The following is a 19,958-nucleotide window of genomic DNA, read 5'->3' as shown; positions in this document are numbered from 1 at the left end:
GAAAAAAAAACATTTGAGCTAAGTACACACGTTTATAAACTTGTTTCGTTATATAGATCACAAGTAGACCTATTTGATTTGTTTTGAATTTTTTTTTAAATGTGTTTAACATGATTTCATAATATAAAAATAAACTAACAAAAAGGACCCCCCCTATCAAGAAAAAAAAAGAAACCAGACCCGCCCTCACATCCATGTTGTGCACAAACCCGCATCTGTTACCACCCCCCCCCCCCCTTATTGTTTGGCCTAGTATAGCTGGGAGGCCCCTGTTACAATACCTTTCTCCGACCAATTATCCCCCGCTCAATAAATCAATATCTCCAAGTCAAAGAGGTACGCGTGCGGGCGGCTTTTGCAACCGCTGTGAGCAACATTCGGGCGAATCGCCGCGTTATACGATACGGTATCCAACGTAACGGTCCGGTTTTTTAGAAATACCTTATCGTAATCGTCAGTTAACAGGTACGTATCATGTAGGCCAAGTGGATAGAATCGCAGGGTGAAACGTAGAGCACGTACAAAGAGATGGAAACTATACAACGCGGCCTAGGGCTAATGATATTGATAGGCTAATCGGTTCAATTCCAGTCCTCTCTAGCGAAGGGTTAGTGTATTTGTGTTCTTTTTATACAAGTTAAATCTTTGAAGTTTTAGGCCTTCTAAAGTACATTTTTATTTTTTTATTTTTATGGAAACGTCTTTTCCATTTGCAGACATCGCAGTTAAAGGTCAGGGTTGAGGCTAAAGTTAGGGGCATGGGGAGTATTAGGGTAGGGTTAAATTCAAGGCTATATTCTAGCTTCGGGTTCTGTACAACCAATCTGCTAATAACGCGGAGAGTACAAAGTACAATATATATATATATATATATATATATATATATATATATATATATATATATATATATATATATATATATATATATATATATATATATATATATATATATATATATATATATATGTTTCCTATCGCTTTACTGCTGTATCGCTTTTATTAGGATTAGAGTCAGGGTTAGTATTATAGGGCTGGTAAGTAGGTCACCAACCAGTTCTACGGCTCAATAAAACCTGCATGAGCCATATAACTGGTTTATGTCCTACTTACCAGCCCTATAGGACTTGATTAGTACTAGGGGGCTAAAGTAGTAAATAAAGATAAGCATGCATTGAATACAATCTACCGAGTTCATAAAATGTAAAAAAAATGGCAAACAAAGTGTGCAAGCAATCAATGATACATTAATAACTATAACAGCAATTACAGAAATAATCCACTTACAAAATGTTCAGTCAAGTGGAAGAAATAGCGAGCTATCTGGTGCACATACATGCGTGGTGTTTGGTTCAACGATCATTTGCATTGATCTCACGTGTGGGGGTTACCTCAACGTCAAGTCGCGCTCTCTTGTACGAAACTACAATACAGCGGATCTGTTTACATTACGCGGTCGTCGGTCTCGACGTTATTCATTCATAAGGTCATGTGTGTAAACGTAGCACCAACGCACTACACAAAAACATAACAGTCAGATGTTTACAGTTTTTCCTAAATTAGTAAAGGTATCCAATAGATACTAAAGTGACCCACGCTTTACTTTATAGTAATTTAAATAGTAGTGTATAATATTTAGAAAGAGACTCACGCTTTTCTGTATAGTTATTTAAATAGTAGCTTATAAATTTATTTTCTACTTTTTAGTGCATTATTACATAAAAGCTTGTTATTAAAACGTTTCTTATGAATTTTTTCATTTATATAAGGACCAATTATACAATTTAACCAATGCACTGTATATAAAATATGCCAATGGCAATCATATCTATTTAAGTCTTCTTTCAGAAAAATACGCACCTTTAAATCCTAACACCCCCGCACTATAAAAAACATTAGATTCGAATCGAAACGTTTTTTTTCATTCATAAGGAAGTAACAATACTGGCACAAGCCTGACACCACGTCACCGTACACAACATAGAACATGGCGCCAAATTAGATCTTATCACTCTGTATAGAAGCTCTGGCGTTAAACCAAACGAATGACTAAGTACGACTTAGCCAACATCCATATTAAATAAAATAATAGAAAACGTCTGAATAATAAGCTTCCATAAAAAGTAGAAAATAAATGATTTTCTTTAAATATATAATAATGCACTATTCTTTAAATTACTATAAAGAAAAGTACAAAGCACTGAGCACGAGAAAGCAAGTTAAATAAAAGATTGTAAAAATCACACGAACCCCCTCCCCCTTTTTTGTTTGCGAGGAAAAACCAAGCGGAGACATAAACCAACCAAGTATACACAACTTCATTTACAAATATCGACGATGTCTTATAAATACATTGGTAATGTAAGTACTCCAACTACATAAATGTAAGTTAAAACAAAATAATTTAAAAATAAAAGGCGGTGAAGGGTAAGAGGAGGAGAATAACGCCTAAGACAACTAACTACAACAGCACTAGACAAACACTGCGCAATGAAATGCTATAGAAATCTGGATGATCGAAAAATGACTCGCGGCAGATCAGTTAAGGAATTAACGGTGCTGGAACGGGATGCCCAGAGGCGTAGACGGTATCGGTGAATCGCATTGTGCGCGTAGCATGAGCTCCTAGCCAGCTCTGGGGTGAGTAAAAATGAGATGAAGAATCGGCTGCTGGTGAGACAAACAAGCTAAGTCGGACCAAAGAACTGCGGCACCTAGTGGCACATTTTCACCTTATCGATAAGAGTGCAGACCGACAGGTAGTCTACGTTACTATGGTTAACTTGATTAAAAAAAAAAAACTCTTTAAGATGTAGGCCTAATTAAGGTGACCAAATGCTTTTCATTGAACAAGATGACCAAATACCATATACTGACCAAGACGACCAAATACCGTCTACTGACCAAGATGACCAAATACCATCTACTGACCAAGATGACCAAATACAAGCTACTGACCAAGATGACCAAATACCATCTACTGACCAAGATGACCAAATACCATCTACTGACCAAGATGACCAAATACCATCTACTGACCAAGACGACCAAATACCATCTACTGACCAAGACGACCAAATACCATCTACTGACCAAGATCACCAAATACCGTCTACTGACCAAGACAACCAAATACCGTCTATTGACCAAGATGACCAAATACCTTCTACTGACCAAGACGACCAAATACCATCTACTGACCAAGATGACCAAATACCATCTACCGACCAAGATCACCAAATACCGTCTACTGACCAAGACAACCAAATACCGTCTACTGACCAAGATGACCAAATACCTTCTACTGACCAAGACGACCAAATACCATCTACTGACCAAGATGACCAAATACCATCTACTGACCAAGACGACCAAATACCATCTACTGACCAAGACGACCAAATACCATCTACTGACCAAGATAAGATAATACCATCTACTGACCAAGATGACCAAATACCATCTACTGACCAAGATGACCAATACCATCTACTGACCAAGATGACCAAATACCATCTACTGACCAAGATGACCAAATACTATCTACTGACCAAGATGACCAAATACCATCTACTGACCAAGATGACCAAATACCTTCCACTGACTAAGATGACCAAATACCATCTACTGACCAAGATGACCAAATACCATCTACTGACCAAGATGACCAAATACCATCTACTGACCAAGACGACCAAATACCATCTACTGACCAAGATGACCAAATACCATCTACTGACCAAGATGACCAAATACCATCTACTGACCAAGACGACCAAATACCATCTACTGACCAAGATGACCAAACACCTTCTACTGACCAAGACGACCAAATACCTTGTCCTGACCAAGATGACCAAATACCATCTACTGACCAAGATGACCAAATACCATCTACTGACCAAGATGACCAAATACCATCTACTGACCAAGACGACCAAATACCATCTACAGACCAAGATGACCAAATACCATCTACTGACCAAGGCGACCAAACACCTTCCACTGACCAAGATGACCAAATACCATCTACTGACCAAGACGACCAAACACCTTCCACTGACCAAGGTGACCAAACACCTTCCACTGACCAAGGTGACCAAATACCATCTACTAACCAAGACGACCAAACACCTTCCACTGACCAAGGTGACCAAACACCTTCCACTGACCAAGACGACCAAATACCATCTACTGACCAAGATGACCAAACACCTTCCACTGACCAAGATGACCAAAGACCCTCCAATGACCGACAGTCGTCCGCACTGAACCCCTCCTAAGTCTCACACAAGCCGTAAACACGGTCCGAATCCTCGTCTGATGGGAATATTAAGACAGTTCTATTGATTGTTCCCTCCGGTTAATAGTGCAAGATTATCTTGCACCGAGGGACGGGTGTGAAGGCCTGGGGGAGGAGAGGGAAAGGTTGGATCCTAGCGTTGTTTTATCAGCATGCTCATGAAAACGTACGGAGTTATCATTGGATGTGATTTCATCATGCCAATGCAACGACGCCGGGCCACGATTTCTTCCGTTGACATTTCTGATGTAAGTTTTCTCTTCCTCCCCATCACCCCCTTTCCCGGTCCTTGTAGAGAACACAACTAGATCCACAATGAAGATTTGCGTATTGTGACGTCGGGCGGGGGAGGAAGGTGAGATCGTCAGGGGGGAGAACCGCGCTGGGCATGAGATTAGCGGCTTATCGAACCTGACGTCCTTCATTGATTGCTTCACTAGCAAACAGAAGGGTGACGGGGGGATGGTGGGTTCAGTGTAGAGGGGGGGGGGGGGGCGGGGCTGGCTGAGTGGGTCAGATAGCCGGCCGGTACTTGCCAAAAACCTGACCAGCACTAAAGGATCTGAGCTTTAGCCGGTAAACGAAAGTAAAGGGACGGTAAAGGGGAGGGTTCAGTATAGATGGGGGCGGGGGTGGCTGAGTGGGTCAGATAGCCGGCCGGTACTTGCCAAAAACCTGACCAGCACTAAAGGATCTGAGCTTTAAGCGGTAAACGAAAGTAAAGCGACGGTAAAGGGGAGGGGGGTTTGTACTGGGTCGCAGGGAAGTATCGAATCCGGGCTTTTACACAGAGAGGACCGTTATATCAGGCGGGGCAATTAAGTCTTGTTTTAAACGCATTATAGAGCCGTGGTACTTTATAGGAAGCTGCACAGTTTTAAATTAATCTGGTATCACCCTATGGTTTGTGTTAGGGATACCGTTCGATTTATTCATGGGGAAAGTATTAGTGTTTTGATAAATGGAAGGGGGGGGGTGTTCGGACGACTGTTAACAGCGAGTAGTGAGCGCAAGGATGTGTTATATCCTTAGCTAGTGTGTTATCATTTGTTTTGAAGGGTTGTTTACTAGATTGTTATGAACAGATGCGTTTCCGTACACATATACATCATCATCTTTTCCCGTTTGTGCCCAAGAGACGTGGAAGGTGAAGTAGAGTCTGTTTCAATGCCCTGGGCATACATGGGACTGTGTGGTCAGCACTATGCCCAGCCATCACAAATAAATACCTTAAGAGAGTCTGTTGAACTTAAGAAAATCGTTGATAAATGATGAAATTAATATCTGATTAGAATATCTAAACGCTCGTCACAATGACCACAGTATAAACATAAGATCAACGCAAGTTGTCCAGAAAATAATAGAATAATAAATGATCCTCCAAACAAACAACATTAAACTTAAACCTAGCATGAGCCCTATACTTGCAAGTTCCCATGTTCATTACTGACAAAAACTATAACAAGAGTTGAGACAAGACCGTAACAAGGCCAGTAGGACGGCTGGGCATGGTGGCAATCTCGCAATATTTTCATAGGTCGAGGTCACAGAAATAGGCAAACTTTACTCCATCAATCAGGATAACATTAGTGTTTAATGAACACTATGCTCATTATGTAAGATACTATCCAACCCCTCAATCGACAATTTTTACCAGCTTCGAAATTAGTAAAATGACCACTATTGTTTTAATGTAGATTATGGATGCCTATAGACTAGATTTTAACTTTGCGTTAGTTTTTTTTATAACGGTCAATATGTTAGAAAACCATACACAGAGCTTCTGGTATATGCACAGACTTTTTTCCACTGAGCATAGCATCAGAGTTATAAATAGCACGCAAAAATAGGTCAGTAAAACCCACATGCGCAATCAATATCGACACTTAGTCCAGCAACTAAAGTGAAATCAATATGGGGGGAAAAAAGATGGTTGCTAGGTGATTCGTGGCCAAACAAAAGTCGAAAGCAAATGGTCGAGGAGAGCTATAATAGACCAACGGTCATCAGACAGAGGGCGAACATCCGTCGATGTGAATGATCGACCGTTGGACTGTGAGAAATCGACGGGCTGATAGCGCGAGACGAGGTACCGTACGGAACGCATCGGCAATCTCCGTGGAACGAGTCGCCGGCGCTTGGCCTGCGCGGTGACCTAGATTTGATGGGGGATGATGGGAAAATTACAGTATCAGTCACACGGGAGCGTGGGTGGGAAGGGGAGTGAAGAAATTTTGGTTAGAGGAAAGGGGGTCGGGGGGGGGGGGGGGGGGCAATCCAATGAAGCAGGTTGCTAGCGACCAAATATCGGTGGCAGGGAAGGGGAAAAAATATAACTAAACAGGTAGCTGGCGAGAGTATCGGGCCGTGGTTAGGAAAGAGAAAAAGCCGGGCGTGTGGCGAGGGGTGAAGTCGGTCAAGCGAGTCCGCAGCAAAGTGTAAAACGATGTAGCCGGTGAATCAAAATTCGTTCAGGGCGGTCGACAGCTGCCGTCTGGATGGACGGAGTCGTTACTGTTTCTATTCAAAGGGAGGAGAACCAATCAGGCCATTCTATTCAGGTGTCGATTGGCGGATGAAGAAAAAGGGAGGGGGGGGGGGGGGATATGACCAATATAAAGTAAATAGACACACACTGTGTCTACATCGCCTTTAGTAAAACAGCGACTGTGCCATGATTCATACATAATAAACGTTAGCTGCATTAGCTGCGATACCACAATATACATTTAAGCCTGTCTAGTCTTGAGTTAGTTTCAACAGATACTATACATGTATACTGAGATTATTTACTGTATGGTTATAATATATGGGTGTGTTTACCATACACTCAAGCCACCGAACTATATGTGATTATGCTCTTGACTAAAGTGGCAAGTTATTGATTCGCTCAGGCATTATGATGTTACGTATTTATATTTATAATAATTTTCAATGGCATGTACATCAATAACTCTCTATTTGACTATCTTAGGGCATCTGCTACAATAACATTTCTTGTTACTGGTGAGTAAACTAATAGTGTATGCCAGTTAAGACCCAATACACCATACATGTCGAAAATGTTTAAAATTTTGTTCGTGACCGTGGTCAAGCCATGCAACTTTACTTGTTCTATTAGGAGAGAAAGAAGACATGGATATTATGATGTCGCAGTGTTACACCAAATATGGCTAGACAAACCGTTGGTCAGTCGGGATGATCAAACCAGGAACGAGAAGACCAGTCAGGACCGATTGAACGGAGTAAGGTGACCAGACACAAACCGTAAACAGTACCAGTTGCGCGTATCTACAACGTTAACTCAACAAGACCCCCCCCCCCCCCCTTACTAGACCGACACAGCCTTGTTGAATGCATTGTTTTAATTTCAAACCAGGAACTATAACCCACTCCCCCACTCCACGAAAACAAACTCATTTACCCCGGGATAAATCCAGGTAACATAACTCAACATCTGTAACAAGTCCGGCCCTTTAAGAAAATATACAAACAGATGAAGGCCACCATAAATTACCTCCATACATAACCGCTGGTTTTCACACCTCCCTGTTACCGCCACATGCCCACAGCGGAGAACGGTCTACGTCGAGGCTAGACTGAGCCGCCACTGGCCTAGAACACACTACTGGCCGCGGCTTGTACAACCGCTAACCTAGTTTCAAGCCTCAGGTATACGTTGAAAAAAAAAAAAAAAAATCCCTCATTAACCAACTTTTGTTAGATAAGAATTCCACTCTAGTGATGCAACACAGTGACCATCTCATACAGTTGAAGTTCAAAGTTTATCAATCACTGTTGATACTCTTGGCTTAACCGTACCGTTGAATAGGGTTATTCTGTGCTTGTTACTATTGCCATACAACACAATATAGTGTGGCGTGATCATCAGAAGCCGGCAACCTAATGTTAAGATGTAACATTTTCTTACTATTTCACAGAGAGTCTAATGTTTATAGAAAAATTTAACTGTAAAATATGCATGCTTTTTATTCTTTACTCTGCACGCATATTTAATTGATGGAAAAGCCGCGTGCAGACTGCACATTGCTGGGCCAACATTCCGGTACTTATATTCTCTACGTGTAAAATTTATACCCTAATAGTTTTTTCTTTCTTTTTAAGTGTAACGTGAAGAAAAAAATTGAGAGGAATAAAGAATAACCACTCGGATCAAACGTGTACCAGGCATAAGTTGGAGAAAAAGTATCCACATCATGGTGTAGCTATGAAACACTACCGACTGTTATGGATAAGATCCATTTTCATTGAAATCAAGAAAATCAACCACCGAATGGAAACAAAATAGTGGCACTACACTGTACCAAAACCAAATGATTTTTTTCAGCATAGGAAAATACCAGTCACTGTCAACTTGGCATCAGTTTCAGCAGATCAATAAATCACTGACCGCACCAGCTATCTGCCAACATAATAAATCACCGATTATTTTAACTAGGCATTGGCACATGGACGTACTTAACTGGATTCGAAGTCCCAAGACCGTCGATTGCTTCAGCTAGACGTGAAACTCGTCTAGCCTAGCAGGCAGACAAAGTAGAAAGTTAAAATCTTAAAGACAGGTAGAGGTTTGAAGCTCATACATACTAGACAAGTAGCCCCAAGTAGATAATCTGTACTAAGCACGTAAATACACTCTAGTCTAGCATGCTTTAAGTAGACAATTATTTGAGCTAGCCAAGCAGTCTTAAGTAGACAATTACTTCAGCTAGGCAAGCAGGCTATAAGTAGATACTTTTTTGAGCTAGGCAAGTAGCCCTAAATAGATAATCTGTGCTAAGCATGAAACCACACAACTAGTCAAGCAGGCTCTAAAGTAGGCAATTACTTCAGCTAGGCAAGCAGCCTAAAAGTAGACAATTACTTGCGCTAGGCATGCAACCTCCCTAGACCTGTATAGGACTGAATGAAACGACTAACAACCTATTACACGATAGTATCGAGCGTAAACAAACCACTCCGAGTCTTTTGTCGCGGTAATCGATACTGCGAGTATGACAAGCCATCATTACTATAGTTACAGATGGTCTCCGTCCCACTTTCAAGTATCGAACAGTCTGACAACAAAAGAGATACTGAGCTTCAACAACTATTCAACAACATCAAAACCTTGAGAACAAAAGGCAAAAACACGACTTAAACTATATTTATATAAAACTACCGTATTATTTGGTTACCCTGTAATTTCACTGGTATAGCATACAAGATTTGAGTTAGTCACGATAATCCAGCTTGGATTAAGTGGATATGGGTAATCGAAAAGAACCAAAACGTGTATGAGTTTTCTTACAAAATATATATCTTGAATCAAGTGTGCACAAAACTATACACGGGGTGAAAGTCGTACATATACACTTTTAGGTCGGATTAGTTAAAAACTAAACCAGAAAAAATAACCGATCTTCCATACACAATGAGAAACAAATCAGGATTCTAAAACTGCACACCAACCCGAGCCGTTTATAAATAGATCTGAGTGAATGAATGTATTGGCAAGCTGACACGAGCGATATCCACCGGGCTAAGAATAGCCAGTAGAGGGACACGCAACGTCGGCTGGTGTAATGTTGTGACGAGAATGGTAAGACAGGTTGTTTCTGTTTCGTACTTAGTTTAAAAAGGTCTATGATCTTTTGACGCGAAGGACAATTGGTCTAGCGAAGTGGAACATGGGCTAGGTTCCCTCTAAACTGCGCTGGTTGCGCGATAATTTTGAACCTGCCGCGCAGTCATTTTATAAAATACATATATCTTTGTATAGGACTTTTAGAACACGGCGCACAAAAAATACACGATGCACTAGTTTTTTTCCCCTTAGAGTTTAGAGGGTATGCTGAACATGAGGTGGGTGATCTTCTGTCAATACAAGTTGGACCATTGGTCCAGTGAAGTGAACAGACCAAATGTACATGATGGAGGTAGCCTACAGTGAAAGCGCCCGGTGTTCGGTTCAATGAATGCAGTGACCTAATGACATAGGGACATGCCCTGAACATTTATGACATTGAATCCTTTTGTAAGATAGGCAAAGGCCACCGGTTCTTTCTCAGAAAACGATTTTCGGGGAAAATATTTACCTTTCTTTAAGCCGGAAAAAAACCACAATACTGTTCTTTTAGGGTAGGGCTTTAAGCTAGTGCAGCTGTCGTAAACGGCGGTATCGAGAATCACTGCAAGTGTTCTGTATCGACCTTATAAGAAACACACCATAAGAGAACACAAAACTAATGATTTGCTTCTAACGTGAACTCGTCGAGTACATCACGCTGCAATAAAAAAAATTGCTCAAATGATATATTGCAAGACAAAGTAAATATATAGCTCCTTCCTCTAGCACAGATGAAAACAGGTGTAATAAACATAACACAACCATTCACACGACGTGTGGTTTATTCAAATTTAAGCGGCAGTATTACAGTTTAATGAGCTCGCTATTGTTTTGTGAGATACTTCATATAACTATTCACTTGACGTGTCGTTTATTTAAATTATAAGCGACTGTATCAGTTTAAAAAAAAAAAGCCCTTTATTGTTCTAATAATACAACAACAAACAATATGAATTGGAAGCCGATGTTTACCGTCAAAGAGAACAAAAAAAAAAAAACCGATGGTTTTAAAAGAGTCTTATGGACGCGGACTCAAAGCTTTGCATAATGCAAACAGCAAAGATGATATGCTAAATGAAAGGATAAAAGGATATTGATTTTGAATTATAATGCACGGAGACGCGTTTGAAAAACGATTGTTTTTACCGTAAAACAACGGCATGTACATGGAGTTGAAAGGGAAACCGAGCTTTAGTACCGCCGCATTCAAATCGTTACTATTGCCGTCGCCTATAACTTTATCCTAAACCAAACATATACAGTTGGGAGATCAGTTCAATCTGTTTACCAGATACACGATATTGTGTATCGCAGTAACAGTGTTATGGCTTGGGTTAGAGTAGCAGTACAACAAATTGTAGCTTCGATACGGTCAAGACGGCGAACACCATGCCATGGACATTAACAGTTTTTTGTCGTATTAAATTATTGTTATTTATCATTATTTTTATATTATTTTTTTTTGGGGGGGGGGGGGGGGGGGTGGTCTGTTGGGTTGGTTTGTCAAGGATATTCAGTGAAAAGTACTGGGTGATGATAAAAAGTTTTTTGAAGCAAATATTGTGTTAGTAGACGCCTGTTAGACACATCTAAGATTTTCGAACAAAAATAGCCCTATGAGTTAGACTAGGGCCAATATGTCTGCATAGGAAGCCACACAACACGGCCCATATGCAGGTGAACTTTGCTTCGTCATGCTAAGAAATATAACTCACCCCGGTACAGAGGGTTAGCGCGTTCATTATGTGCAGGGAGTGCTGGTACGATATGCTGAAGACTGCAAAAGAGTGATGGAAAAAAAAAAACGGTTTGGAATTACAAGGATCGGGAATTCCCTGCTAATTTAGTCTAGGCCTAATGATAGACGCAATAGGGAAAAATATTCAAACTTGTGTCCCGTTTGTAACCTACTTTTGTGTTTTAATCACAGGCGTGTCTTATCTTTAAAAAAAAAAAATCAAGGTCTTAGTATAAAGGTCGACTTTTCTACCACTACCTGATGTCAGTCCTTATGTAACGTCAGGGCTAAAAAATTAAAAAAGTAACCTTAATTTTTGGGTCTTTTAAATTTAAAGAAAGTCAACAGGGCATTTAACGCTGTTTGTTAAGTACCGCTGCCTTAACATTAAGCCTTGCCTTTAGTACTATATGTAGCCTTAACTTTTACTACCAAAAGCCTTAATTCAATTATGCATTGCTCTTTATCTGGCTATAATACATAGTCTAAAAACAAACATTTTTATATAAAGAGCATGCAAGCTAAACTATTTAGTGAGCAAATAAATGTTAACAATCATTGTTTAAAAAAAAATGGTATTGGCATCATCTAAAATAAGACGATATTTTTGGAATGCAAAAAAAAAAAAAAAAACTACAGGTGTTACACGGGCATAAAAAAAGGAAGATAGTGTATCGCTTTTAGAAGTTTTAGCTAAACTAAAGAACCAGATACAATAATTGTGTGAATATAACTGATCAATAGTCTAACAATTTACATTCTGAAATACTTTTATTTAAGCTAGAAAAAGTCGAATGAAAGTGAATCGTCAGTAAATGACGTTGCTCTATTAGTCTTTTTTTTGCCCATGTCTCACTATGTCACAAAAACCACCCCCACCACCCTCTAAACATGTTTCTAACACAGCTCCAAAATGAATGCCGTTTAACTTTTAACCTACCAGGCATGTGGACAACAGAACATTACAGTGGCCAGGTTCAACCAAAAAAAAATAGAACTGAGGCCTATGAACCTACTGTTGAATGGCCATATCCTGCTTCCAGGGTTAACTCAATAGCTAAACACATCTGCCAAACCACAATTTAAAAGTCAAGGTTTATTAGTTAAATCTATCTAGATCTACTGTTAAATAGCCACATCTAAAAAAAAACCTTTATGCAAATGATGACTATTTAAAAAAAAAAGCTTGATCAATACAGCGTTAAATCGCCACCACGGAATGACGACACCTCGACACGATCTTGCATACACTTTCTATGTAAGAAGCGCCGCAGGAAGCTAAACAACATTTAAAAAAAATTAGGACAAAGTTTAACAGTAACCCTGTCACACAGCAGTTTAGTCTGCAGTGCGGTCGCCATGTTCAACCTCAAGCCCAAATAAACCTTGCCCCCCCCCCCCCCACCATATCCGGGCCACGCCAACCTAGCGGTGCAGTGACACGAAACAGCGAGGCTACATTTGTTTATGTCGAGGGCGTCTTACGCTACACCACAGCCGCGCTGTTCAATACGTGCATCACACAACCCGCTCCGACTGCGCATGTCACGAACTTGTATATTTATAGCACACAAGTGTTGACATATCCAGACACCAAGGTGACAGTGTACAAGCTACACACCACAAACATTACACAAGGGAGGCGTGTCGCGGGTTTTTACATTTCTGTCATCGCAAGCACCTCGGTGTAAATGTTATTGTTTTCACACCTGTGTTTAGCTAACTATCCAATTATAGTCGCCTACATGTACATCTACCTAACACCAATATAATCTATAATCGCACTGCTTCTATCGCGAAAAATAACACAAAGTCCCAATAAAAACATAAGCCTAACCCTAAACCTAACAATCTGAATCATAAATAAAATATTTATCTTAATGGTCGGGGTGTAGCTCTGGACGTTACCGGTTATAAAAACAGGCGGTCACGGCTAAGAAACACGCCGTTAAATATAACAATGAAAGAAAACGTTCATTAATTCTATGAATAAAACGGATTAACTATTAAAATTAATAATGAAGCTCAACCGTGTAAAACAACTAAAACACTGGGGTACGGCAAAATTAACGTAAACATTTATAAATTAATAATAAGCCGTGACTCAAATAAAATAAAAGGGTAGTTAATTTTTAACACAACACATCTGCATTTAATATAAAACATATTTGCGTCTTTCCCTTACAAATTTTGAATAACTTACATGTACTAAAATTATCCAATGTATGCTTACCTGACAACTAACATGAAGTCCATTTGTTTTTTTTTATATTTCACAATAAAAAGAATAGTATAATTGTATTTTCCTAACGTTTTAAAAACAGTCCATAAATTCAATAAACCATATATGTAAAAATCACACGGATTAATTACACTATAGTATCATACACATTTCATGTAGACAGCTATCAATACGCACTAAACCGTACCCAGTCACCCATTGAAGAAAACGTGTGCACGTACAACGAAGCCCGTCTTGTTGAACTGTGTTGTGACAGAGCTAGCAGCCCGAGTATACGGAAGTCAAAATGCAAAGAGACTAAGAAGGGGGGGGGGGGACGTCTAAAAATAGGCACAAGAAAACCCGAATGCGTGTCAATAGGACGATTGCGCTTAATCTAGGACTACAAGAGTAAACAAATAACAGAAACGTGACTGTAGTGTACGGCGTGTGGGAAGTTAGGAGCCGGAAACATTAACAGATCTCTCGTGAGATCCCTCCCCCCCCCTCCCCTCAAACTTTCCCCTGCCACCCACAACGTATTTACTAAACGACTAGTTATTTAGAAAAAATACTTATAGTAGACGGAAATACTGGAACATATATTGATAGTGCATATAAACTTAGTGTAATGTGACTGACGAAGTGACCTACCGTGGAAAAACAAACGACCTTGAAAACGTACATTAATTTAAAAATTACGACATACTTCAAATGTTATAGGTCTGCAGCAATTACAAAAAAATCTACCAAGAATGCCATACCAAAAAAAAAAAAAAAAACCACCAAAAAAAAATCACACTTTGACCATCATACACAAATAAAAGACTCTATACGATCATAATGCAAATACAAGGGTTCCCAGAAAGAACCGCAACGGAAAAAAGCGCAACGGAAAAAAGCGCAAATCAAAAAGCGCAACGGAAATAAGCGCACACGGAAAAAAGCGCAAAGAGAAAAAAGCGCAAACAGAAAAAAGCGCAAAGAGAAAAAAGCGCAAACGGAAAAAAGCGCAAAGAGAAAAAAGCGCACACAGAAAAAAGCGCAAACAGAAAAAAGCGCAAACGGAAAAAAGCGCAAAGAGAAAAAAGCGCACACGGAAAAAAGCGCAAAGAGAAAAAAGCGCAAACAGAAAAAAGCGCAAAGAGAAAAAAGCGCACACAGAAAAAAGCGCAAACAGAAAAAAGCGCAAACGGAAAAAAGCGCAAAGAGAAAAATGCGCAAACGGAAAAAAGCGCAAACAGAAAAAAGCGCACACGGAAAAAAGCGCAAACGGAAAAAAGCGCAAACGGAAAAAAGCGCAAACAGAAAAAAGCGCAAACGGAAAAAAGCGCAAACAGAAAAAAGCGCACACAGAAAAAAGCGCAAACAGAAAAAAGCGCAAACAGAAAAAAGCGCACACAGAAACAAGCGCAAACGGAAAAAAGCGCAAACAGAAACAGAAAAATGCGCAACCAGAAAAAACACAACGAAAAATGTGCAAAAGAGAAATTTAGCACAAAGACCATATGGACTAGATGACACATTTATACATGACTGTTAGGGCTGCTGTGAGAGTGTCGTGTTTGATCACGTGATCTACTACCATTTAAAGCGTACCACTACCATCTGCATTCCCATCACCACGATACAGGCGATAATCACTTTACACAATGCCTATTATTTTCTTGGTCAATAATTATTCAACTACTATTCTCCTATAAACATAAAACTATCGACATTACACGAAGTATCTTTCACATTCTCCCTAGTCCGAACTACCTAGCTTGCATACTATAACAACCCGTTCCTATGGCAAAACTTCACTCTCTTTCATCCGCGTCATCAAACATGCATTCGTCATATCTCTCGTAACAACATTCATTCGCACCAAAATAACAATTTTGTATTTAATATTTTTTCACATCATGACGCACCTACCTACCTACCTACTACCCACCTACCTACCTACCTACCTAGCTACCCACCTACCCACTTACCCACCTAGCCACCTACCCGCCTACATACTTACCAAACTACTCACCAAAAAAGTATCGGCGAAGTTCGTAAGTTTCGTAAACTGTACTAGACATCTTTTTTTTTAATGAAAATTCATTGACATCATTGGCATATGTTGCATATATGTTACATTTTGCGACAACCTTAACTAGTGCGTTGGGCTTGTATGAAAACTCACTTCGAACTAACTAAATAGTAAATTTTAAAAAAGCACTTAAAAAGTAAATACTTAGGTCAAATAAATGCTAAAGATGACAAAAAATAAAAACTTGAATAAGAGAAGATTTATTTTAGAGGACTAATTATACTATAATCCCAAGAGTTGAATTCTTATACATAAAACATCATCTATTTTAATATGTGGCTACAACTATTCTATATGACCAAAATATCAGGAACAAGATTTTTTTAAAAATAAATAAATCACGTGATAGCCGTGATGACGACAGGAATCAACCGGCAAGATTCGACATGTCAACGATTTCAGGGTCAGCACTTACATCAGCAAGTAAAATATCCCCCAGTGACTGCAGCGGGAATATCCACACAACGGTTGTTCGTGTTCTACGTGTACGTAGATTGACAAACCTAGATCTAGATTCGATTGCTAAAACTCTATCTAGCCTAGAGGAGTGCTGATGAACACTGTTTGGTTGTATTAGATATTAGTTTACTAACACGCAACCTAAAGAAACCCCCCATCCTTTAAAAAAAATAATATTATTAATATATGTCATTAGTATCGGCACTGTTGACTAGATCTATATTTTAATGGGATGGGATCTATATTCCCTTATTTCCCGAATCATAGAAAGAGATTGGTTCCACTTGGAAAGTTACTCTAGTTTTTGATACTCTGGCTATAGATAGCTCAGGGTTAAAGATCGATATACTTGACGCCAAGCAATGGTCACCTGACACACCATAACGGTCAAGCAGCCAATCAACTTGTCTAATAGTCGCGGTAACGATACACAGCCTGTTTGTATATCATTCACTAGGCCTTGCTTCTGTTAGATTTACGTATCTCTTACATCATCCATTAACTGCTATATTTAACTACTACTGGTTTGTGTAACCATTGCATCACTCATAAATTACTGCTGGATTTGTGTACTTGTCGCATCATTCATAAACGACTGTTAAATGTGTGTACTCTTAAATAATCCAATAACTACTGCTAGATGTGTGTACCTATCGCATAATTCATCAACTACTGCTGGATGAGTGTTTCTGTGATGACATGATATTAAAATACACATACAGGATTAACCTCAATATGTGGCCCATTTAACAGACGGAAATTGGCTAATAAATACAATGAGGCAAGCCTGATGGCGCAGACAAAAACACTTTGAAGTTTGATGGACGGTTAAACATTGGGGCTGATGATGTCGGTTAGTGAGACAGGTTGATGGGTTGAGACAAAGGTAAAAGATGGTAAGTAAGGCAGGTTAGTGGGTGGTTGAACTAGGGGTAGATGATGGTAAGTAAAACAGGTTGATGGGTGGTTGAACTAGGGGTAGATGATGGTAAGTAAAACAGGTTGATGGGTGGTTGAACTAGGGGTAGATGATGGTAAGTAAAACAGGTTGATGGGTGGTTGAACTAGAGGTAAATGATGATGGTAAGTAAAACAGTTTGATGGGTGGTTGAACTAGGGGTAGATGATGGTAAGTAAAACAGTTTGATGGGTGGTTGAACTAGGGGTAGATGATGGTAAGTAAAACAGTTTGATGGGTGGTTGAACTAGGGGTAGATGATGGTAAGTAAAACAGGTTGATGGGTGGTTGAACTAGGGGTAGATGATGGTAAGTAAAACAGGTTGATGGGTGGTTGAACTAGGGGTAGATGATGGTAAGTAAAACAGGTTGATGGGTGGTTGAACTAGAGGTAAATGATGATGGTAAGTAAAACAGTTTGATGGGTGGTTGAACTAGGGGTAGATGATGGTAAGTAAAACAGTCTGATGGGTGGTTGAACTAGGGGTAAATGATGATGGTAAGTAAAACAGTCTGATGGGTGGTTGAACTAGGGGTAAATGATGATGGTAAGTAAAACAGTTTGATGGGTGGTTGAACTAGGGGTAAATGATGGTAAGTAAAACAGTCTGATGGGTGGTTGAACTAGGGGTAAATGATGATGGTAAGTAAAACAGTCTGATGGGTGGTTGAACTAGAGGTAAATGATGATGGTAAGTAAAACAGTTTGATGGGTGGTTGAACTAGGGGTAAATGATGATGGTAAGTAAAACAGTTTGATGGGTGGTTGAACTAGGGGCAAATGATGGTAAGTAAAACAGTTTGATGGGTGGTTGAACTAGGGGTAAATGATGGTAAGTAAAACAGTTTGATGGGTGGTTGAACTAGGAGTAAAAGACGGTAAGTAAAACAGTTTGATGGGTGGTTGAACTAGGGGTAAATGATGGTAAGTAAAACAGGTTGATGGGTGGTTGAACTAGGGGTAAATGATGATGGTAAGTAAAACAGTTTGATGGGTTGTTGTACTAGGTGTGATTGATGATGGTAAAAAAGGTTGGTGGATGGTTGAACTAGGGGTAAATGATGATGGTAAGTAAAACAGTTTGATGGGTGGTTGAACTAGGTTTGAATTATGATGGTAAAACAGGTTGATGGGTGGTTGAACTAGGTGTGAATGATGATGGTAAGACAGGTTGGTGGGTTGTTGAAATAGGTGTGAATGATGATGGTAAGACAGGTTGGTGGGTGGTTGAACTAGGTGTGAATGATGATGGTAAGTAAAACAGTTTGATGAGTGGTTGAACTAGTGGTAGATGATGATGGTAAGAGAGATTGGTGGATAGTTGAACTAGGGGTAAATGATGATGGTAAGTAAAACAGGTTGATGGGTGATTGAACTAGGTGTGAATGATGATGGTAAGACAGGTTGGTGGGTTGTTGAAATAGGTGTGAATGATGATGGTAAGACAGGTTGATGGGTTGTTGAACTAGGTGTGAATGATGATGGTAAGACAGGTTGGTGGGCCGTTGCATCAGAGGTAAACGGCTAATTGATAGGCTGTAGAGACACGCGTTAGTTAAACAGGGGCATGTTGGAAAGTGTTAAAATAACATTGCTATTTATCACCTATCTACAACACACTATGACAAAATAATAAACCAACCAACTCATTTCGCGTTAGGCAATGCATGCACGATTCCCATAAGATAAAAGTATAACCAGATTTTCGCTAGTGGCCCCCTACCACTTCTCCACAATGAATATTTTTTATAAATAAAAAAAAATTAAACTAAATCCTAGCTGTAGCTATAACTACAATGAGGTAAAAAAAAAAGTACCTTAATGTTAAATATCCAGCCGCACTTAACTACCACAATGAAATCCTAATACTGAACGTCACCGTAGTGCCCGCGGGATGATATGCTTAAATTACCGTTATGCCGACCCCCATCCCTTGAACCGTTTTCAAATATCCCTCCGCCATGGGCCGATAACAACTGGGGCGCTTCGCTAGCTCACATTATAACCCACCCCCGACATAGTTTTAAAAAAAAAACAATTCTCCGCCGCATGTCACCATAGCCCGGAGTTGTCGCCCCCAACAGTAGACCGAGCGACGAGCAAGACGGACGGTGCAAATCGATAGGCGGCGTAGCCCAAGCGCGCGCAGATTCGCGGAGTGAGTAGCCATCTACCACGTCGATAGGCTTGGTCACGTGGTATTTGAAAAATGCGGGAAGAACGGCTTTTATTTATTTTAACGACACAACAGCGAAAAGAGAGAGTGAAAAAAATTTATTATGAAACGAGGCGAGGTTTAAAAAAGCGCAAGTTAACAAAGACAAAAACAGAACAGAAATAAAAAAAAAAGCAAGAAGTTAATGATTTTTCTATGGAGCTTGTGTAGCAATGAAGATGTCTCCGCGACTAGGAATCGAATGCCGGAGATCTTTGACATAATGACAGAAATCGACTGGAGGAAAAGGAGGAGGGGGTGGGGGAGAGGAAGGGAGAAGATGAGTACTTGAAGACGTCGTGACACTGATAGCCTTGCACAAGACGGGTAACACAAAACGCTCTGAAGCCTGGC

General features: G+C 39.8%; 1 protein-coding gene across 4 annotated transcripts in view; it reads right to left on the bottom strand.

The window, feature by feature from the left end:
- Positions 1 to 19,958, bottom strand: part of LOC131954786 (CTD small phosphatase-like protein 2) — a 45,870-nt gene that overhangs the window by 17,684 nt on the left and 8,228 nt on the right. Inside the window, exon 1 of one of the 4 annotated variants that reach the window (XM_059318567.1) lies at positions 14,097 to 14,162. The exons of 1 other annotated variant lie outside the window; for it this stretch is intronic. The gene's annotated coding sequence lies outside the window, so the exon portion shown is untranslated. Of the gene's footprint in view, positions 1 to 11,644; positions 11,703 to 13,900; positions 14,036 to 14,096; positions 14,163 to 19,958 lie in introns of those variants that run through there. 2 more of the 4 variants (XM_059318566.1, XM_059318562.1) reach the window with 2 other exon arrangements.

This window comes from Physella acuta, unplaced genomic scaffold (assembly GCF_028476545.2).
Source record: "Physella acuta isolate Inbredline_101_S28 unplaced genomic scaffold, ASM2847654v3 ptg001029l, whole genome shotgun sequence".
Taxonomy (NCBI): domain Eukaryota; kingdom Metazoa; phylum Mollusca; class Gastropoda; family Physidae; genus Physella; species Physella acuta.
Note: the sequence above shows the minus strand (reverse complement) of the source record. Positions and strands in the feature narration are given on the sequence as shown.